The sequence below is a fragment of the Psammomys obesus genome, unplaced genomic scaffold (assembly GCF_907164565.1).
Source record: "Psammomys obesus unplaced genomic scaffold, mPsaObe1.curated_primary_1811, whole genome shotgun sequence".
Lineage (NCBI taxonomy): Eukaryota > Metazoa > Chordata > Mammalia > Rodentia > Muridae > Psammomys > Psammomys obesus.
The window spans coordinates 22,294,474-22,317,414 of NW_026596109.1; the positions used below are offsets into that span (position 1 = coordinate 22,294,474).

Below are 22,941 nucleotides of genomic sequence, written 5' to 3' on the forward strand. Positions count from 1 at the left end.
GTGGAAGAGTGATTTGGTTTGTTGAGGAGGAGAGACCTGTGTGGGTCCCACTGTTCTCTGGGTCGGGACCTGGGACTGTATCAAAAGGAGAAACTGAGGGGCTGGGGAGTTGGTTAAGAATGCTTGCTACGCTAGCAGAGGACCTGGGTTCAGTTCCCAGCACCCACACGGTAACTCCAGTTCTAGGGGATCCAAGGACCTCTCCTGGTTTCCTCACGTACCATGCACAAGAGTGATACATAGACAAACATGCAGGTAAAACACTCATAAAATGAATAAGTAAAAATGAGAGAGTGAGCTGAGCACAAGCAACGGTTATTCTTCATGACTGTGGATGCAATGTGACCAGCCCCCTCAAGCTCCTGCTGCACTGCCTTCCCATCTCGATGGACTGCGCCTTAGACTATGGGCCTTCAGACTGTGAGCCTTAGACTGTGAGCCTTAGACTGTGAGCCTTCAGACTGTGGGCCTTAGACTGTGGCCTTCAGACTGTGAGCCTTAGACTGTGGCCTTCAGACTGTGAGCCTTAGACTGTGGCCTTCAGACTGTGAGCCTTCAGACGGTGAGCCAAACCCCTTTTACCCTGAAGTTGCTTTTTTCTGTCTCCCTTCCCTCCTTCCTTCCTTTTTCCCCTTCTTTTTAAATTGCTTCATGCGTTTGAGTGTTTTGCCTTTGTATATGTCTGTGCCGTGTGCCTACAGTGCCCAAGAAGACTAGACGAGGGTGTGCAATCCCATCAAGTTGACGACTGAGACCAAGCATCACCAGCCCTCCTCCCCCCCGCCCCCCGTCCTCCTGAGATGCAGAGTAAATGAGACGGGAGTCCACAGGAGTGCTGCGGGGCTGTGCCGCCATTAGGCGTTTCTTGTCATCTAGGTTAATGGGCTCTGATTTAAGCTGACGGCATCGGTCCTAACTCCTTGGAACTGGACTTAGAGACAGCTATGAGCCTTCCCACGTGGGTTTTGGGAACTGAACCCAGGTCCTCTGGAAGAACAGCCAAGGCTGTCCATACCCAGCTATCTCTCCAGCCCCTCCTTCGAGTTGCTTTTGTCGAGTATTTTATCATAGCAACAGGAAAAGCAGTGAGGATGAGTGGTTGTATTGTTCCGTGGGTGAGGAACCAGACACCCAGAGACATCGTTACCTAACTTGCTGAGATGTACAGCTAAGAAGTAGTTCACAGGCAGAGGCCGACGGATCTCTGAATTCAGGCCCAGCCTGGTCTACGTAGGTGTTCCAGAACAGTCAGAACTACATAGACAAGTCCTGCCAGAAAAAGAAAAGAAAAAGAGGAGGAGGAGGAAGCCGCTTTTATTCAGATCCAGCCCAGACTCTTTTTTGTTTGTTTGCCTGTTTGTTTTTTTCTCAAGACAGGGTTTCTCTGTAGCCTTGGCTGTCCTGGACTCACTTTGTAGACCAGGATGGCCTCGGAGTCACAGCAATCCGCCTGTCTCTGCCTCCTGGGGTGCTGGGATCACCGGTGTGGGCTCAGCCCAGGCTCTTTCACACAGTCCAGTGTGGAGGCCCTGTACAGCCCACCAAATCAATGGCGTAGGCTTCTAAGGGTCCTTCTGCTCAGTGTGGTGTTCCCCTCCCCCCCATAATTAACTTGGGACGGTGGGGCTGGAGGATTGCAAGTTCGAGTCCAGCCTAGAGGATATAGTTCAACCATCTCTAAAATGTGTTTTTTTTTTTTTTTCTTTTTAAATCCTATGCACTCTTGCGCCTCAGGAGTGCATGCATCTTCTGGCAAGCCGCCAGGCCTGGGCCACCCCTCCCGCTGCCTTATGAGGAGGCAGGACCACCAGCAGCTGCTGTCTGTGTGACTGGCCTGCCTCTGACTGACAGCCGAATCCAGGGTTTTCCCCACAACCACAGCTGGTTGCCTTTCCTCTCACCGCATCTGGAAAGGGTGATTCAGGTGGCAGTGGGCTAGCCATGTCACGCGCTCTTCAAAGTAGGGACGAGGGCTCTGGCTTTCCCCGGGTTCTGTTGAGTAAAGGTCACAGGGTCTGTGAAAATGTGAGCGTACAGTGCTTGGCTCAGGGGAAAGGGTTTCGAAGGCCGTGTCTGAAATGAAGTTGGCTCTACAGAAGCCCCCTCCACCCCTGCTCCTCACTGGATGAGTGGAACTGGAAAATCTGCTCCCTCCCTTCCTCTGATGCCACCTTCCTCATTTACCTGAAGTTTTTTGTTCTAAGAGAGTACCCCAACCTCACAAGAAAGGGAAGGACAAAAAGGTTAGGCACCAAGACAGTTTCAGGTCTCTGTAATGGCAGCTTTTCCAGCCACACGAGGACGTTTCCAATCCTGTCATCTCAGAGACTCCACAACTTTCTCTCAGATTTTTTTTCCTTTTTTTTAGGCAGCCCACAGCACTCAACAATCTCAGCCCTGCACAGAGGTCAGTAAAGCCTCTCCTAGACAGGAACAGAAGGTCCCCTTGCTATGCTCCTTCCCACCCATTCTAGGCCAGCTCCTGGTGTACTGAGCAGAACTCACAGACGGTAAGGTGCTGGGCTAACACCTGTTTGCCTTCTGCCTTTCCTGTGCAATTAGGATGCCTATAAGCACAAAGGGCCAGTTCACGAGAAAGGCTCAGCTTGAGGCAGAGCTCACCCGAGCTTCGTGGGGAGGGGAGGCCTGGCGCTTCTGGCTTTCCAGTTGACTAGTGGGTGGAAGTGAGGGTTCCTCTCTGCAGAGCAGCCCCCAGAGGCCAGCCTTATCTCCTGTGAGCCATTTATCATGTGCTCATGTTGGGGTGCGTCACATAGACACTCAAAGCCAGATGTGAGGCAAGTAACCTCCCCTGTTCTTGAGGAAGCCCTGCAAGGGTGGTTCCGGAAAGATGGGCACGAGTCACAAACACGAACTAGTGTCCGAGCAGAGTGGGCACCAGAAAAGGCATACGTGTTCTAAGATGTTTCTCGGTTGTGGTTTGGGCCGCTCTTTGGCTCATAGATGGTGTGAGACAGGGCGTCCAGACCTGACCCTCCAGATGAGAAACAATCCCTCCGTCTAAGGCCTGGTGGAGGACAAGTCTCCAGTCCCTTGGACTATAGAGACAGAAGGACGCAGACTCACGCAGCCGGGCTTTCTGGAGGAGATAGGAAGCTGCCTTCCTGCTGGAGCTTTCAGAAACTCAGGAAAGGAAACACCATCCTCACCTGCAGGAAGGACGGGGGATTTCACGTTAGTGGTGTGAAGTTTCAGCTTAGGTGTTGATGGAGAATAGGGGTTGTCGGCTGAGAGGGGTGAGGGCCAGTGAGTCTGTGGTCTGAGAGCAGGCAGCAGCAGCAGGAGCCCTTTGGTCCCTTGGTTTTGGTGAGGAGTGTCTGTGACAGTGGTCTATGGGAGGCCAACACCTTCCACCCAGCACATCATAAACTGATCAAAAATCCACTTTTTCTTTCTCTTTTTTATTTTTTAATTTTTTTGAGTCAGGGTTGCTACATGGTCCTGGCTGTCCTGGAACTCACTATGTAGACCAGGCTGGCCTCGAACTCAAAGAGATCCGCCTGCCTCTGCTTCCCAAGTGCTGGGACTAAAGGTGTGCACTGCCGCCTTTTTCTTTTGTGTAAAAAGTCAAAAGCATAGAAAATGGTACAGCTTTAAGCATGAAGTGGAAAGTATGAGGAGAGGAGAAACTGGGGACCCTGGCATGGAGTGGAATCTTATCCCCCTTCACCCTCATACATGAAGTAGAGAGCTGAGCTTAGAAGACAAGATCCCAGCTTTCCATATGGCTTGTGGAGAGGGGTGCTTGTGCGTAGGCCTGATGACCTGAGTTGGACCCCAGCTACTCATCACTGTTACAGCTGTCTCTGTCCCCTTGCCATGTGCATGCCGACAAGCCCACATGAAGCGCGGGCACACACACACACACGTTTCTATTTAAATCCTACCCTCACATTAGAACCCCCCAAAGATAGGCTTGGGAGAGTCAATGTATCTCTTTAACTCTCTTTTCAGTGTGGCCACACTGAATAAATCCTTTCCTGCTTTTCAATAATAATTTAGCTTCTTTCGTCTGGTTGGGGTCAGGCGCCCAGGCCCGGCGTGTTGGAGCCACAGGCGGCAGCAAGGTGAGTGGCTGTTAGCACTCCCTGGTAGGAGGGTGGTGGTGTAACTAGACGTTCATCAGGGGCTACCACCACCCACCCGTCTCCCAGGAGAGCGCAGGCGTGTGTCCAGCTTGTGGCCTGTGTCCTTCCTGAGACAGCTGTGCACGTGGCCCTGCACCTTTGTGGATGCTGTCGAAGGACAATGTCAAGAAGTTGAGTTCACCTAGCAGAGTACACAAGATGTGGAAGGTTAATGGAAGGGGCAGGGCAGGGTGGGACGCTGTGCTGCTGCGACGATGCCACTGTCTTCCGGCCACTTCCACGCCTCAAAATCTTCACTCCTGTTCCTGGTTTACAATTCATTGGCTCACCAAGCCTCACTTGAGGGAATTGTTTCTTTGTTCAGTAATCAGCCCCCTAGCTGGGGTGAGTAGACATTTTTTCATGTTTCCCTAGGAGAAGTAGAGTGGTAAAAACATGTACACACACACACACACACACACACACTCTGAAGAAGCTTCTGTTTAGTTTGGAAGATAAAAACCACCTTCTTCGCCATGAGCATCCCTCCTGCCGTGGCCCTCCGACCCATCCCCTGCGCCACGTTCCTGCCTCATGGCGGAGGCCGTTCCTGTGTGTGAAGATGGAAGGATCCTTTATCTCCACCGCGTCACCGCTTTTCTCTGCAGCACAGCCCAGGCACCAAAAGCAGCATCTCTGCCCTTACTGGCAAGATAAGGTCCCTCTGTCATCCCTTTCCCCTTTGCACCAACCTGAGTTGCCATCTTGGTGAGGGAGGCTGAGGTTAAAGGGCTAGGAGACAATGGGACATCCACCTTGGGTGTGGTGGTGGTTTGAGTTAAAATGCCCTCTGTAGGCTCAGAGGGAGCGACGTTATTGGAGGTGTGGCCTTGCTGGAGGGGTGTGGCCTTGCTGGAGGAGGTGTGGCCTTGCTGGAGGAGGTGTGGCCTTGCTGGAGGGGTGTGGCCTTGCTGGAGGGGTGTGGCCTTGCTGGAGGAGGTGTGGCTTTGCTGGAGGAGTTAAGTCTGTGGCGCAGCTTTCAGGTTTCAGAAGCTCAAGCCAAGCCTAGTGGCTCACTCGCTCTGTGCTCTCTGCCTATCCAGATGCAGAACTCTCAGCTCCTTCTCCAGCACCATATCTGCCTGCATGCTGCCATGCTTCCCACCGCGATGATAACAGACTAAACCTCTGAACCGTAAGCCAGCCCCAGTTAAATGTTTTCCTTTATGGGAGTTGCTGTGGTCATGGTGTCTCTTCAAAGCAATAGAAACCCTGACTAAGACAAGTGTTTACGTTCTGTTCAGTCATTAGTTAGCCTTCCTGTGGCCAACACTGTCACCTGCACCTAGAGATGTCCCTAGATCACAGTGTTTTAGGATTTACCTGTTTGTGTTCTCGTGTTTAATTCAGTGGCTCCTGGAAGCCAACAGGGGAGGTCAGGCATGGGACAGTAGGGCAGAGCTGAATTCTGAGACACCAATCTTACCCTGGGCTTGACAGAGGGGGACAAATGCAGGCGTGTCCACAGCATCCCAGGCATGCACTTCCGTCTGCACCCTGCCGCAGCATGGTTTCCAAGTGCTCAAAAGCATGGTTTGGAGGGCTGGCAGAGTTGTGGCTGGTAGGCCTGTTCCCGTCCTTACGGTGGTGGCGCTATGTGTGTGGGTTAGAACTCACGCAACTACACGACATATTTAACAAATGAGAGAGCCAGCAGGATGGAAAACTGGCTCATGCCTGTAACCGGAAGCTGAGGCAGGAGGGCGCTGGGTTCAAGGCTAACCTGAGCTACAAAAAAAAAAAAAAAAAAGTTGTTTTTGTAGAATACCCTGGTTAATAATAATTAGCAAGTTAAAAAGAGGCTACACCCTTTAGAAAATTAGATAATTACCTGGGGCCGGCCTGTTAGCTTGTTCCCAAACCCAGCATGACTCAAAGGGTGTGCCAAAATCTCTGTCCCATTTCCAAGTCTTGGGCAATTTTTCCTTCCTGTCCAGATGAAAGGAAATGTGAACGCAAAGCCTGAACTGTGCCCAGGGGCAAACGGTGAGCCACACTATCGGAGAAGCACAAGTCCCGAGCTGTGCTGGGTGCCCGAGCAAGCTGGCCTGTCTTAGCTGCAGTTGTAAGGCAGGAGAGAGAGGTGCCAAAGCCTTGGGAAAAGCTACCCAAAATTAGCACATTGTTTCAAATCCAGAAGCTGAGCTGGCTCCTCGGAACCCCTGTTTAGAAGCCCGTGAGTAGGGGAGATGGAAGCAAGAGGCCCCGGGCCTCACTGGCTAAGCTAGCCTAGTCGGTAAGACCAGCCGGTGGGAGACCGTGTCTCTCAAAGACAAGGTGGGTGGCGCCTCTGGTCCTCACACACTTGTGAACTAGTGACTGGAGTGTCGGAAAGTAACCTACGGCTCATTGCTACTAAAAAGCACACCCATGAGTGAGGTTGAAGATGCTAGAGAAACGTGGAGCCGAGAGCCGACTGCAGAACCACAGGCAACAGACAGAGCATGTGCGGAAACCCCGTTACAGGCCGCAACCTCCAGCTCTGAACAGCACAGCGTTTGAGCTTCTCTAGCCTTGCTCCAGCCTGGTCCTTAGTGAATTATCTTTGTCGCTGCCAAATTCTTCCTTTGGGGACCCTAGGACCAGAAGCTGGCCCCCTTCTGGAGGTGTCCACAGGGCCCCCCATCAGCCTAGAGCAACAGGAAAGCTGTGGTCTCCTGATTCTGAGGAGGGCGGTCCTGGCTTCGTGAACCTCGGGGCTCCTGCTCAGGCCGCCCGAGCCTGTCTTGTGGGGCAGGCCTGGGGGGTAGGAAGGCTGGCTTCGCTTGCTCCAGGCTTCGTGGTCCCGTCCTGACCACTTTCAGGTGGGTCCACCCGCTCTCCTTTTCCAGACACTGGAAACGAGACCTTGTCTGCTGGCCTCTGGGGACCGGCTCCAGCGGTAGGAGGGGCTTCTGCAGCCCTAGAACCTGCCGGTCCGCAGCTGAAAGCTTTCCTGGTGCGAGGGTCAGGGTGGCGCTGGGGCCTTGCACGTGTCCCTTGGAGGGCGTGGGAGGCAGCACAGTTACTTTACTGGAAGGAGAATGCTAAAAATGTGTGGGATGGAAGAGAGCCCGAGCCGGTAAACAAAAAGCCCTGGGACTCTGAAGGGGGCAGGTGAGGCGGGGGAGGGGCAGGCGGGCGGGGCAGGGGCAGGCGGGGCTGGCCTGGGCCAGCGGGACTCCCTGTTGACACTTTTGCTCACGCTGTGGCAGGTGGATTTTCCCCTACCCGCTGTGAGCAGAGCAGGGAGGGCCGGATCTGTCTCCTTTGGCATTCGCAAGAGCCGGTTTCTCTCTCGGGCTTAATAATTGAGGCCTCTCAGCCTCCTGGGCCCAGGGCCTTCCTAGGCCTGACAGCTGTGCTTTGCCCCCAGGCCTTCTCATACCCTGAGCTCAGCTATGCTGCTAACTGGGCAGCTTCTCTACCTCTGCCTGACTGACCTTCAGCCTTTATCTGAGGTGGGTGTGGGATTCTCTGGAGCCACCCCTCCCCCCAGGCTGGGGTTCACACCGTACTCCCATCCCCCGCTCTCCTTCCCGCGCCCAGACACCTCAGTCTTCCACCTCTGCTCCAGTTCATCTCTCTTCTTACCTGAACTGCTGGCTAAGACGCGGACGGCGTAGCAGAGGGCAGGACTTCAGCCACGGCCTTTGCTTCCCAGACCGTGCGGCGGATGTGATTGGGGTTGGAGGGGGGGGTGCTGGAGCGGGGCAGAGTGCAGCTCTGTTACTGAGCTGTGAGCAGAGCGCAATCCTGGCATTCCTGTCTCAGGCTTGACAGAATAAGAAACCCTTGAGAGAGGCTCCCCAGAGGCTAGTGAGGCCTGTTGCTAACCTGGCTTCTGGATTTCCCAAGATGCATCATCCTGGGACAGGCAAAGGTTTGAACAGAGAAGTCATGGTGTTGGTGTTTCTACAAGGTTCAGAACAGGGGCTGCGGCAGAGTGGGCAGCAGCTATAGCCACAGAGGCAGCCAGCTCAGCAGGGGCCGGGGTTACAGAAGCGTTGACGGCCCGTTAAAGGGCAAGCTGTGGCCTCCTGAAAAAAGAATGGAACTATCGGGGTGGAAAGGTGTGGTTGTGTCTCCTAGCTTCCCTTGAGAGTTAGTAGCGTTGAGCAGTCCATCACCGCGGCAGGGACCTCCCCCAGGAAGGAAGGGAAGCCTGGTTACTTTAAGTTATGCTAAAGCTAGGAGGAAAATGTTTAATAATTTAATGAGATAATGTACTTTTTCTTCCCAGAATTCCTGGCCCCTAGTACAGCCCCCGGAAGTCTCCTTGAGGCTCTGTGGCTATGCCAACCTAAGAGTCTTCCCTTATCTCCTTTTTCTTTCGAGTGCCAGCCAGAGCCTAAATGTACCCGTTCTGGTTCTCTGGGATTCTCGCTTTGTCTGAAGTCCCCTTTCCCTATCTGACATGCAGCTGACTGTCAGCCACGTGGCTGAGTGTCACACCATTCCTACCTATGAATTTATAAGCTTCTCTCTGAAACTCATCCAGTGTGGTCCATCCAATGCGGTTCCTTCTTTGAACTCACGAGAACAAACCCAAAAGCCTGTCTTGGGGAAAAGTTTGGTGGCCATCTAGCTTCTGGGACTCTAGCTCTCCTGTCCTACCCCCAAGCTCCTTTGTTTTCAGAGACACCTGGTATTCCCATATCGCTGTACCAGATGAGAGGTGGGCACAGGTGGTAGGCAATGCAGGGCCTTTGAGAACTCTGGAAACATCCCAGCACAGTCAGGAGGATCAGGGACTGCAGAGGAGACAGAGGTCCCTAGAAGAGCCCCAGAGCCCTTCTCCTGGTGACAGGAACCATCTCAAAGTGACTGAAAATTCCTGGGCCTCTTCAGCAGGGAAGAGCTGGGAGGATCGCCTTGCTGACTCTGGCTCCCAGACAGAACCTTCTGCAAAACAGAGGCAGAGAGAGCGTCTCTCACACAACCCGAGCCCAGCTTCTCAAAAAGCCTCAGTGTGCCTGGGAGTCCTAATGAAATTACTTTGATGGGGTGGTGCTAATTCAAAATGGAGTCAGGCAGGTTCCTCAGTGTAAAAGTACCTGAGGTAACTGTCATCTCTGAGACTTACTGCTGAATAAGCTCACCCTTTCTAGTTCTTTCTGAACTCTAGCTGGCTGGTTCAACTCCAGGCTGACTGAGTCAATCTGGCTTCTCTCACTTCTCACTGAATTGCTCTGTTTGGCCTCAAACTAACTCTTGCAGTTTGTTCTAATCTTCTGGCTCCTTATTCTCTGCCTTCAACTGCCTCTGCATGGACTCACAAACAAACTCAACTCCACTCAGCTGAACTGACTGAAGTGTACCAAACGCAACTCTCCAAAGCGAACCCACTACACCGACTCCTAGCTCACTGGCAATTCAACTGATCTCAATTGATTCCTAACTCACTCTCTCCCTGCACTGTTCTTAAATAGCTTTTCTCCTGAGAGTTGGGAATATCCCAACTGACTCATTCTATCAAATCTTTCTCTGATTTATCAGTTTGTCTGCCCCTCAGTTAGACATCATTGCTTGGGATTAAAGGTGTATACTAAGGTCATGTCTGCATTTCAGCCGGACCACACAGACCTGGAAGGTCTTTGAATGTGATCAGAGCGGCCACGTTGCTGGATTAAACTTCCCCTACATCTCAGGGGGCTCCCAGAGGTCAGCACTTCTTTCAAGAAGCCTCTTCTCATTAGGGAGGTTCCCTATCCCAAGCAAATGGAGCCCGGCCTGCACTGAGCCTCACAGCTGGCGCTACGGTCTCATGAATAGGAGCGGGCATCCTGAGCTAGAAGGCGCCAGGGTTCAGCAGCTGCTCCTAAATGCTCCGTCTCCAACTGTGCTGTCTGCTAATTACTTTTTCTCCAGTCACATTTTCCTCATAAAAGTAACTTTGGGGGACTGAGGAGATGGCCTGGGGGGTTGTGTGCTTGTACAAGCATGAAGGCCTGAGTTTAGATCCCAGGTGCAGTGTGTGATCTGGTCAGTTTGGCACACGCATGCGTGCCCATACACGTGCGTGCCTATGCTAACTGAATGTAAAAACAAACATTACAGTGAAGAAGGGGCAGAAGAGGTGGCTCGGTGTTAAGAGCATTTGCTGCTCTGGCAGATGATGGGGAGAAGGTTATCAGCACCCGAATGGTGCCTCACAACCACCGATGACTCCAGTTCTAGGGGATCTGACGCCTTCTTCTGACTTCCTTGGGTTTCAGGCATGCGCGTGTTGTACATGCTTACTTGCAAGAAAAACACTCATGCACATGAAATTAAATAAACCTACAATAAGTAAAACACACGAGGTAAGATGGACACCGCAGCACCCGCCTTCAGTCTCAGCACTCAGGAGGCAGAGACAAGCAGGTTTTTGAGGCCAGCTTGGTCTACATAACATAGCAAGTTCCAGGCCAGCCAGAGCTGTATGGGGAGACTCTGCCTAAAAGTAAACTAACAAGCCAGGTGTAGTGGTGCACACCTTTATTCTCAGCACCTGGGAGGTAGATGCAGGCAGATCTCTGAGTTTGAGGCCAGCCTGGTGTACATAGAAAGTTTTAGGCCAGCTAATGCTATCCTTATCTGAGATGATGATGATGATGATGATGATGATGATGATGATGATAACTGGGGAAGACACTCAATATCAGCCTCTGGCCTCCACATACTTATGATACATGAGCCTACATGTGCACGAACATATACACACAAACACACATTCCAAAATCGCGTGGCAGCATAGACTGTGATTACATTTTTACCAAACGCTCGAAGCCTGTGGGTGGAAGGTTAGTGTTTCCCTAGAGCTAGAGGTGGTGATACTAAGAGCTGAAGGTTACAGTTTCATTTTCGGGGGGGTAGAAGTGTTCTGAAGTTGATTGTGAACAGGACTGCGCTACTTGGAAGCCCCTAACAACCAGAATGCACATGTTGAGGCCTTGCTAGAGTGGAGGGAGGACGGAGCTCACCTGTCCCCTAGCTCAGACCTGGGCACTGAAAGGTGAAGGCCCCCTCTTGGCAGTGGCGAGGAAAGGCCTCTGTTCAGAGAAATCGCTGAGAGACTTCTGCTGCCTCTCTCCTGTCCGGGTGGGAGCTTGAGCCTCCGGGAAGTCTCCACAAATGTCTGTGTGTTAAGATGCTGATTCCCCTTACTTGCTGGAGCCGGTGGCCTGCGCTCTGGGGCTGCTCAGTTCAGCCTGGCAGCAGCATGCACCAGGCTCCATTTCCTCCAGTGAACCACTTTATGCCAGGAAGAGAATTAACTTCTCTCCCAGTAATCCCCCAGCTGCGGTCCTGGAGCCCTTAATGTTTGAGGACCAGGGCAGGCTCTGGGGTCCACGAAGCAGAGAATGCCCTCCTTATTCCTGTGCGCAGCCACGGCACTGGGCATTGCCTGTGTGGCATGCAATGAAGACGGTGCTGAGTGATGAGCGAGTGAATGCATGGTTTTAGCTGCATGCCACTGGCTATTTCTTTTTGTCTCGGGGTCAGCCAGGACGTTTGCAGGCTGGAGAAGAGAGAAGGGTGTGGGCCCTTTACTTTTGCTCCTTGTCAGCTCAGACAGGGCTCTGAATTATTCAGCAGTTCATTTCACAGTGCCTCTTTGGGAAGGCGGCTGGCTCTTTGGCCACCCCCATCTCCCAGCCTCCATGGACAAAAGCACTTTCCATTTTATTTCAGCACTGCTTTCTCTCTCCCTCTACATCATTCTGGCCCAGGAAGAAAGAGCAGGAAGCAGCTGGAAGGATGTTTTTGCATTTTCAAGTTAAATGTGCCCAGATTATTATATAGCTGGCTCCCAGGAGAGCCACTGCACGCAGGCCAAGTGTTTCTTAGAAATCCTAAAGGGGTGTGGCTACACTCTAGGCACATACTCTGCCCTCAGAGGCTAGGTTCTCAGAGCCTTCCCCATTGCTTCTGGGGAGGGGCTGACTCTCTAATTCTCTTGCTGTCTCTTCCCTCAGATGCCCCAAAGCCAGGATTTCGCTGAGCTCACACCTGAGTCACCAGCCGGGCTATCCAATCCTGTCTTCTGTAATCAAAAGTTTGAGCTGATCCCAAGTTGACTTCAGATAGGCTAGGCACACCCAGAACACGGAAGTGTTGTGTGTCATGGCATCTATTTAAGAAGCTGATGGCTCCCTGTCACTGATGGCTCTGCCCTTATGAGGCCACTACACTGAACTGACAGCTCCTAACAATCTGTGAGGTCACCTCACGATCAGTGGATGTGCCCTGCCTTTCTTACTAGCCTCTGCAGTCTGATACAGTAAGCAGGCCAGGAAGTGAACTGTGCCTTGTTTTCTGGGTTGTATTCATGATGACAAAATGAAGCATGTTAGTTAGGGTTTCTGTTGCTGTGAATAGATACCATGACCACTTCAACTCCTGTTAAGAAGAACATTTAATGGGGGCTGGCTTACAGGTTTAGAGGTTTAGACCATGTTGTGGAAAGTATGGCAATACACAGGCAGACGTGGTGCTGGAGAAGAAGCTGAGAGTTCTACTCAGACTGGCAGGCAGCAGGAAGAGAGAGTGATGCTGGGCCTGGCTTGAGCATCTGAAAACTCAAAGCCCACCCCCCAATGACACACTTCCTCCAGCAAGGCCACACCTCCTAATAGTGCCTCTCCCTATGAGGCTTCAGGGGCCATTTTCCCTTCCTTATGGAAAGTCAGAGCCATTTTCTGGGGGCTTGGGTTTCCTTTGCCCGAAGAGATGGCTTTGTTTCTTTTCCTTCTTTCCTTCCTTCCTTCCTTCCTTCCTTCCTTCCTTCCTTCCTTCCTTCCTTCCTTCCTTTCTCTCTCCCCTCTCCCTCCTTCTATTTCTTTCTTTCAAGGTTTGTTTATGTTATTTTGTGTGTATAAGGGTTTTGAGTTGTGTACCACAGTCATGCCTAGTGCCAGCAGAAGTCAGAAGAGGTGGGGGAGTTACAGAGGGTTGTGAGTAGCCATTGTGGGTGCTGGAAATGGAACTTGGGTCCTCTGAAGAACAGCAAGTGCTCTTAACCACTGATACATATCTTCAGCTCCAAGGATTTCTGTTCATCAAGTTGGTAAAACACCCAAGCCGTCATCACTGCTGAGCCTCTTCTAATATGATTTTTTGAAATGACATTCTCGTATCTTTTTCTGCTAAAGCTGTAGACACATTTTTGTTGTTGTTAGTTTTGAAGCCAAGCTTTGTTTAGAAAGGCTTCCCCTCTACTGAGTGTTAGGATTTTGGAACAAAACCTGCTTCTGGGTTCCCTAGCAACTTATGACGTCATCATGTGTCACTGGCCAGGTGGCCACACCTGGAAGGCGTGGTTACCTTGCCCTTTAAGGGGACAACCCGACACGTGGTCTCTCTCTCTTGGTCCTTTCACTATTGGGGCGCCCCTCTTTTTCCCCGCTCTCTCTTTCTTTCCCCCATCATGTCCTGCCCTCCCTGCTCTCCCTTTTCTCTTTCCATATCCACCTAGTAAACCTCTTTTATATATAAGATCTGTCATATGCCTAATTGTCTTTATTTAATTTTGTCCCATAACCTCACACTGAGAAGCAGTGGAGACCACACAGAGAGTTCTCATAGACCTTTCACGGGCCCATGATGTCTGGCTCTTTCTGAGCCCTGAGCCTGGCTGCATCTCCTTATTTCACCAAAGAACCTGTGGCCTGACTCCATGAGGTAAGCTTGCTCAAGGTCAAGAGAGTGTGGCAGTCACCTGAGAGGGGATACTCTCTTCCTGGTGAGGTTTTCAGGCAGAGGGTAAGACAAAGAGGCCATGGCCCATTTGTGCCTGTTTACAGGACAGCGGCTGTGTGTTTGGTGGACTTTGACCTCAGACTTGCTTTCAGTGTAGCAATAGCCTGGGAGGATGTCAATGTGGCCCTTGGCGGATTCCATATCTGAGGGTTGCCAAACAGTCAAATGAGCTGAGGTCAGCTCACATCAAAAGGAAAGGAGGAAAGCATGTAGGCAAAATGAAGAGAGATATTGCAGAGTTGCCTTGAAAAACCGCCTTCCCGTTTAGGAGAGTCTGACCTGCATCTGGCCGCCACTGAGGGGAAACTCTGCAGGCCGGGACATGACTGAGGCAACCTCCTCCTCATGGGTCCCACCCAGCCACTGACACACTGCTAGCTTAGATCTAGCCCTGCTCTTTCCCTCTGTCAGACTCAGCTTTTCTACGATGATCAGGACAAACCTCGAATGTTTTTTCTCCTTCTGCTAACTCATGCCTTAGGCTCACACTTTTCCAGGAAAGGAACAGCAGCTGAATGGGTGTGTGCAGTGCAGGGCGGCTGAGTATTTGCTCTTGAGGGGCTCCACAGGAGGCAAGGGAGAAGTGAAAGCCAACTTTATCTGGGTGGGGATGGGGGGGTTGGATTGAGACAGGGTGTCATGTAGCCCAGGCTGGCCTCAAATTCACTGTGTAGCTGAGGACGATTTTAACTTCTGATCTTTCTGCCTCTTCCTCCCAAATCCTGGGATTACAGGTGTACACTCCCATGCCCACCATATTCTGGTCTTTTATGAATTGTTTTGCAAGCATCTCTTACTGTTGTTCATATCAGAAATGTGGAAAGACAAAAAAGAAGACAAGAAAGTTCCATGAACTGATAGAGTAGGGCTGGCAAGACGGCTCAGTGGGGGACGGCACTTGCCACCAAGGCTGATGACCTGATGATGTCTAGAGCCACATAGAAGAGGCCTGACTCCCAGAAGTTGTCCCCTGACCTTTACACCCGTGCTGTGGTCTGGGTGAGCCACCCTCACTCCAAATAAAAAATATTAAATGTAATTAAATAAAACCAAACCAAACAGAAACAACACACACACACACACACACACACACACACACACACACCTGAGTAAATATTTCTCCAAAAATCATTAAATGACCGAAAAGCTCATGAGAAGTTCTTGGCATAATTAATACTTAAGAAAATGCTGATCAAAACCACAGTGCAGGGGCTGGAGAGATGCCTCAGTGGTTAGGTACACTCTCTGCTCTTCCGGAGGGCCTGGGTTCAATCCCCAGCACCCACATGGCAGCCCACAACTGTTTGTAACTCCTGTTCCAGGGGATCTGACACCCTCACCCACACGTGCATGCAGGCAGAACACCGATGTACATGAAACAAACAAACAAACACAGTGTAGACATGGGGTGGGGGGAGGAAGGGAGGAACCAGTGCTGTGTAGGGAGGACATGGATTTGGAAATGATGGGATCATGTGTATTACTCGTCAAGGCAGCTTTGGTGGAGAACAGCTGGGATTGCTGTAAATGTCAGACAAGTCTGTCATCCTAACACCTGGGAGGCAGAGTCCGGAGGAGCTTGAGTTCGAGGCCAGCCTCAGCTACAGGAAACCGTATTGCAAAAATGCAGTCCAGCAATTCCATTTCTTAAATCCCGAAGAACTGAATATAATGTTTGTATAAAAGGGGCTCGAGCCAGGCATGGCAGCACATGTCTCCTGCACCGAGGAGGCAGAGGCAGAGGCAGGAGGATCAGTAGTTTGGTGCTAGCTGGGCTCTCTCGTGAGTTGCCGTCTCAAACAAACAAAAATAAATAAACAAAAATCTGCAGTAAAACAGGACAAATGATCAAATGTGGCATACGCACTTAATGGGATGCCAAATAAGCATAAGAAGAAATCACTGATGCGTGCTGTGACGTGGACCAACCTTGAATACATTAAACCAAAACCAGCCAGACACAGAAGGTCACACATTGTGTGACTCTGTTTACCCCCATCCCCAGAACAGCCTAGTTTATAGAGAAAGGATGTGGATTAATGGTGTCCGGGGACTAGGGGGAGGCAACTGCTCATGGATATTCAGGCCGTTTTTCTGGCATGAAAAGGGCCTGATGAGGTGTGTTGCAGTGACAGAGGCACATCAAATGAGTATCCTAATACTCTGTACCGTCCATTTCAAGTCGGTTAAGGTTTCAGTGTGTGAATGATATGCTAAAAGCATACTCTACACATGCACCAGTCATAAACGATCGATATTTGGTGACGGTATTGGTCCATTTGTTGCTGCTATAACAAGATATCTCAGCTTGGGTAGTTAATAGAAGTGGAAATTCACTGGCTCCCAGTTCTGGGGGCTGTGATCAAGCATGATTAAAGGGCTGGCATCTGGGGGGTGTTGTAGATATTTCATCTCACTGTGTACTCCGAGATTGTGTTTATTGGAAAAACCTGTGTCCACTGTGGTGCGGCTCAGCCCTAGCACACACCTTTAATCCAAGAGCGTTCTGCTTGAGTATTGTAAACAGGATTAAATAAAGTCAACCATAGGTCAAGAGGTAGAGCAAGTAACCACTAGACAGGGAGTGAAATTTAGGAAAAAAAAAAAAAAAAAAACCCTGAGAATAAGAAGTCAGGAGGACAGGTAGACAAACAGGAAGTAGAAGGGAAGGACACTGAGTCTGAGAAGGACAGCTTCCTTTTGGGAGGATGGCTGAGGAGGAAGCTGGGTGCTTTTTCAGCCTCTCTGCGCTGACAGGCTTTCACCCCAGCATCTGGCTCCCAAATCTTTCTCTGAACAATTGAGATTTTGTTAAAAACAATAGAAGAGCCTTCTTGCTGCGTGAGTCATTCATGGCAGAAGGTGTTGGGGAGACAAAGGGTGGGACAAATCCGTCTTTTTAGAAGGAAGCGGTCTCTGTAGTTTGGATCTTGAACAGCCCCCAGAGGTTATCAGTTTCCAGCACTCTGCAGAGATGGTAGGCTCTTTAAGAGGTGGGCCCTCGTGGAAGGCTCTGGCTGAGTCACCAGAAGAGGTCTGGCTCTTTGCTTCCCAGGACACCACAAATGAGGTGGTCTCCTCTGTCACACATTCTCACCATTACACAAGGGGCTGCCACAGACACAAAGCAACGAGGCCAACTGGTCACAGACAAAATCCTATCGGTCACTTTACATTTTCTAGAGCCTTTCCCCCTGCCATCACGGAGCACCTATTTATTATCAATTAGCTGTTTGAATTATTTTGTTATGGACTGAGTCTTTTGATAGTTAATTTAAATGATTATACACCTGTGTTATTGTGTCCTTGTTCACTCTTCACAGTGTCCTGAGAGAGAGAGCTCACAGATGAGAAAACGGAGTCTCAAAGGTCTTCACAGCTGTAAGTGGTAGCAGCAGCGTTGACACTTACACTGAACCCCTACTCTTAAGTGGGACCACGCCTGGCTTGTGGTTTTTGAATCTCCCCTTCCACCATGTAGGATGTGTTAGCTGTGCCCATGCAAGATGACTACGTCAGCAACCATGCAGAAACTCACTGTTAGGATTTAGACAAAAATGCCACACACACAGCCAATCTTAAATCCAATGAGGTTTACTGGATGGAGATGGAGATGGAAAGAAAGAGGGAAGAAGAGAGAGGGAGAGAGAGAGAGAGAGAGAGAGAGAGAGAGACATAGTAGGTGGGCACCCTGACAGAGAGAGGGGAGAGAAAGCAAGAGAAGGGAAGAGCAAGAGAGCAGGAGGAGGGGGAGGGAGTGGCCGATAGGTCACTACGTGCCTGGCCGGGTGATGTCATAGGACACAGGTACTGACATAGGACGTTGTCAGGACCCTGAAGGTCCCTAAGGGAGGGCCAGCTGAACTGCCTGCACAACATAACACTCACTCCTTTTAACTGGCCAAAATTTAGTTTTTAGAAACTAGTTTTTAGAAACATCCCCTATGTCTAAGAGAACACCAAGGGGCCGGAGAAATGGCTCAGTGGAGAGATAAGAGCACTGCTTTCGCAGAGGACCTGGGTTCAGTTCAAAGCACTCACATGGTGGTTTACAACTGGCTGTAACTCCAGTTCCAGGGAATTTGACACCCTCCTCTGGTCCCCTCATGTACATGGTACACAGACATTAGTGCAAAATGAACATACATATGAAATAAAGTTACAAGTTTTTAAAAAATTGACCCCCCTTAAAAAACAAACAACAGGGGCTGGAGAAATGGATCAGAGGTTAAGAGCACTGGCTGTTCTTCCAGAGGACCTAGGTTCAATTCCCAGCAACCATATGGTGGCTCACAACCATCTAAAATGAGATCTGGTGCCCTCTTCTGGCCTGCAGGCACACATACAGGTAGAATACTGTGTACATAATAAATCAATCAATCAATCAATCAATCAATCAATCAATCTTAGGAACAAACAAAACCCCACCAGGCCCTGAGGAAATATCTGCCTTGGCAAGAGGCCCTTTCCCCCAAGTCCATCTGGGTGACTCTTGTTGGAAACCAGTTTCAATTGAGGATGACTCTCAGGAACCGGGAACAACCAAATGTTCAGAAAAACAACGGCATTTCTTTTAATTGTGAGTTTGCCTCCAAACTACCAAAATGGATTGTGTTTTACTGGTGCAGTTGGCAATTTTCCAGAACAACTTCAGACTGGTGTGTGTTTAGAAGAGTCCTGTCACTGAAGTGAGAGCAGCCGTGTCCATCTTCAGCGTGCTGCAGAACTGAGGGCGGGCAGGTGCAGAGAAAGCAGTGGTCCAGTGCTGAGGGCTGTGTCGCCTTCCGAGAACTCTCCCCTCTCCCTCTCTGCTCTGGAAGGAAGCTAGCTAAACCCACTGGCTTCCCAGGGTGACTTGGTGGAATCATACCTTGACTTGTTCCATCGTCCCCAGGGAACGAATTCTAGCATCACAGATTGTGCTGTACAGATGTCTCTCTAGCCAACATATGGCGCAGGAAAGGGTGAGCAACGCTCTCCTGAGACAGTCCTCACTCTTACGACAAGAGCCTGACCTTGTACAACAGCTGGAGTTGGTGCTGTTGGGTTACAGAGCTCCCTGCCCTCCCGAAGCACGCACTGAGAGAGGGATGCTCCGGGAAGGTGGAGTCCTCCTGATGCCAGCGTCTAGGCATCTGGAAAAGAGTATTTTCACTTTCGTGTTTTCATTGATGGTTGTTTTAAGATGTCTGAGGAGTCTGGGAGGGTGCTCCTCCATGCAGAGTTAAGGAGGAAAGACCTGTATAGAAAAGAGGGAGCAAGTTGACCTCATTAACACTCAGGGTGTGCTCCAAGCTGCTCTTAGCTGTGACAGCTCTGGTGAGGGGGTGGGACCAAGAGGAGAACAGCAAGTTCATCATAGTGTTTTAGACTCCACTCCTGCACAGGGCCCCATCTGACAAGACTGGAAATCAAAATGGAGTCACTCATGCTGTTCTGGCTCCCTGTTCTGGCTTTATGAGGAAAGTAACCCTGGAGTAACCCTGGAGTGGCCAATCAGCTCCTTGTTCGGTGATTCTGCCTTGGTTCACCTTAAACAGGCTGTTTGTTGCCTGATTCTAGAATCACAAATTAAGGCAATCCCGACCTTGAAATTAAACTCTTTATCATTTATTCTTTAACAATTAATTTCTTAACTTTTTGAATATTATGTTTGGGTGGAGGGATATGCAGAAGGAACATAAGCATAAAAACAGGGTCTTGGCTGGGTGTGGCGACACACACCTTTGAACCCCATATGGGGAGCCACAGGCAGGTGGATCTCTGTGAGTTACAGGCAAGCCAGGTCTCAATGGTGAGTTCCAGGACAGCCAAGGCTGCAGAGTGAGACCCTGCTTCAAAACAAAAACCCTAGAGGTTCCCAGTAGAGGCTGTTTCCTGCATCGAGCGATGTCTCCAAAGGGCGAGTACCCGCTGCTGAGGCCACAGCGACCATCCTGGGCTTCCTTCCTAGTGTTCCACCAGCTATGTAGACAGTGGTGCCTGTTTAGCTGCCAGCGTCAGAGCCTCTGCCACCCCCAAAGACAGGACTACAGAGGCTGCTCCTGGTGTGTTCTCTTCCATCACTGCCTCCCTCTCCCCAGGTTACACAGGACCTATCTCCACCAGAGCCCAACAGTGTCCTGTCATCTTCACTGTGAGACTCAGCTGTGACTGCCGTTTCCTTAGACTTGGGTTTTTTTCTCTTTTTTAAGCCTTTTAATTGTTCTTGGTTTTACGAGACAGGGTTTCTCTGTGTAGCCCTGGCTGGCCTCTATAGACCAGGCTGGCCTCAGACTCCTAAGCAGAGGGATTAAAAGTGTGTGTGCACGGGGCTGGCCTCAGACTCAGAGATCCGCCCGCCTCTGCCTCCTAAGCAGAGGGATTAAAAGCGTGTGTGCCCTGCCACGCCCTGCCATGCCCAGCGGGGAGTTGCTCTTTAACCCTGGCGATTGCTGGACTTCTCTTTGTGTGGCCAGCATTCTAAGTTCCCAAACCAAGTTCCCCAAGCAGCTTCGAGGGACAGGACTGACAAAGACCAAGAGAGGTAACGTGCACTAGTCCACAACCCCCATCTCCCGGGTTCCGTGAGACAGCTCAGGCCTTCCTGCCTTCGAGAGCCTTTGGCAGGACCTGCTCACAGACCTCAGGCTAGGCCACGTGGACGCTGTTTCTTCCTGTCATTTTCCCTTTCTTCCACGCCTCTCAGCCATACTCTCTAGGGCTGTCTCTATGAGCTGAGGGTTCTTCCCGAATTTCTGGGCAGTGCAGTTCAAGATCTCCTAGGGGCCCAGAAGCCGCCAACTCCAAACACCCCCCCTTTGTGTAGCCCCGGGGCTGTATGGTGCCCAAGAGGGCAGCAAGGCCTTTTCCTGAAGAGGCCCTCTACTGCCGTCAGAACTGGACACTTCTCTAGACTGGTCTTGGGGGTGGGGAGACAGTGCAGGGCTTCCGGTGCTGCGAAAGCCGTCTGCCCCAAGGCCCTCTTCCTGGGCCTTTCACTCCTGTGGCCCTGGCTGTTGATTTCCAAGGGCTACTGTGTGAAACAGAACCTGACAAAGCCTGGGAGAAAAATCCCATCAAGTTGTACCTTCCAGCAGCTCCTGTTTTTTAAATCACAGTTTCCTTTTTTAACCACACATGGGAAACAACCGTAAAAACATAGACAGCTGGAAGGAGGGAGGGAGGGAACAGGGACTCTTTTGTGTCATGTGGCTCTCCAAGAAATTGTTCCTAAATTTATCACACACACACATATAGTTTGTTTGTTTTGTTTTGTTTTTGAGACAAGGTCTTTGTAACCCTGACTGTCCTGGAACTCATTATGTGACCAGACTGACCTGGAGCTCACAGAAATCTGCCTGCCTCTGCCTCTCAAGTGCTAGGATTAAAGGCACGTGCTGCTGTCTGGCGTAAACTTATCATATTTTTAGTTTCTCTTAGAACACTATGCAGCCTAAGAGTTTCCCTTTAGAAGAAAGACTGCTTTTGAGAGGCAGGACGGGCTTCTTCCTGGTGGTTTGTGTCCTGCATTCAGCCTAAGGACACGAAGCCACATAAGGAAGGGCCTTGAGTAGTTGTTCTGGCAGCAGCCATGGAACCTGTCAAAGCAGCCATGGCTCCTGTGGCTGCTACCAACTCCATCTCCACTCTTCAGGCAGCAAAGACATCAAGGGACAGTGAAGTTTTATGTTACACTTTCTGAAACTGAAACTTCCTAACTTTAAGATACGCTGAGACCTCCTTCCCTCACATGCTCTTCTCTCCTGGTGTGCTCTCAACGGCCACACTGCTGCCCTTCCCGTGGTAGGTCAGCCCTGCTGCCACCTGCCTGTCTCAGTTGGCTGAGCCTGTCACAGATACCACAGACCTTTTTCACTGTTGAAGCGGGATGCAAGATCCGGTGCGGCAGGTTCCACCGTTGAATCCCTCTGGTGTTCCCTCACTCAGGGGCTAAGCCCACCGGAGGACACTGCCCTCACAGTTAGCTCCCAAAAGCCTTGGTGCGACATGCAGGGGTCGGAGCTTCAGCCTGAAGTGGCAGGGCGAGCAGCAGGGTGGCCCCTTCCCAGCCTTTGCGTAGTCCCTCCGATTCCCACCCACGTGATGTGAAGACCGAGACTGCCAGGTGTGACTGGACCCCTGCCAGAGCCCCTCTTATCTTCCAGGACTCGAAGCAAGAATGAAATCATTACCCTGAACGTGAGCGGTTCTTGACAGCTCTGCTTGAGGGCCCCAAGTATAGTGGGCTGTGGTGTTCTGTCTTTAAGAAGGGCCCTGAAGAAAAGCCTCCCGGAGGAGTAAGATGGTGACACTTGAAGCTGTCCCAGGCGGCTGTATAGAGCATGCATTAAAATGCACAGTGACTGTCTATCCTGCGCACTCGCACGCACGCACGCACGCACACACACTCTGCTTCTGGACTGTTTCTCATAAGCACGATCTGTCACTAGGAAAGCGCAAGATCAAACATGGCTGTGACGTGTTTCTGATTCCAGCCAGGGGAGAAGGTGGCGGGCAAGCTCTGGTCTTTTAAACTCTTGTCTCTGTTGTTATGGTGTTGATGGTTCCATTGTTTATATGCGATTATTAAATAATTTCAGCCAACATTTATTGAATTCTTCACATGTGCCCAAATATTTAATCTTCATAAAAAGTCTCATGAGATAGATGTTTTTATCCATGAAGCCACAGAACATCAGCTGATCTGATTTCCTTCTTGGCTTTCAGGTTCTGAGGTGAACATCTGTAGAAGTCTTTGCTGTTGTTTGGTTGGTTTTTAAACTTTTTAAGATTTTATGTATATGGGTGCTTTGATTCCATGTCTGTACACCATGTACCTTCAAAGGCCGGAAGAAGGCACTGGACTCCTTGGGACTAAGTTAGAGATGGTCATGAACCACCACATAGGAGCTGGGAACTGAACCGGCATCCTCCGAAAGAGCAGCAAGTGCTCCTAAGTGCTGCCGTGTCTTCTGCCCTTTGGGTTAGGAATGTGCTACCATGTCCTCTAAGGGTTGCCACTGAGATGAAGAAAGAAAAGTGAAGAGACAGACTGTGACACGGAGCCTCAGAGACAGAACGAGTGAAA

General features: G+C 50.6%; 2 long non-coding RNA genes across 3 annotated transcripts; one reads left to right on the top strand and one right to left on the bottom strand.

The window, feature by feature from the left end:
• Nucleotides 1–1,297: 1,297 nt before the first annotated feature.
• On the bottom strand, nt 1,298–7,789 carry LOC129692473 (uncharacterized). The gene is made up of 4 exons (XR_008722709.1): nt 7,722–7,789; nt 5,980–6,077; nt 5,575–5,876; nt 1,298–3,170 (listed from the first exon to the last, which is right to left on the bottom strand). It is a non-coding gene; the product is annotated as an uncharacterized LOC129692473 (long non-coding RNA).
• LOC129692472 (uncharacterized) lies at nt 4,851–22,459 on the top strand. Of its 2 annotated transcripts, none has more exons than XR_008722708.1 (3): nt 4,851–5,283; nt 13,668–13,793; nt 17,195–22,459. It is a non-coding gene; the product is annotated as an uncharacterized LOC129692472 (long non-coding RNA). The 2 variants fall into 2 exon arrangements; XR_008722707.1 differs by lacking the exon at nt 4,851–5,283 and adding an exon at nt 6,076–6,952.
• Nucleotides 22,460–22,941: the final 482 nt, after the last annotated feature.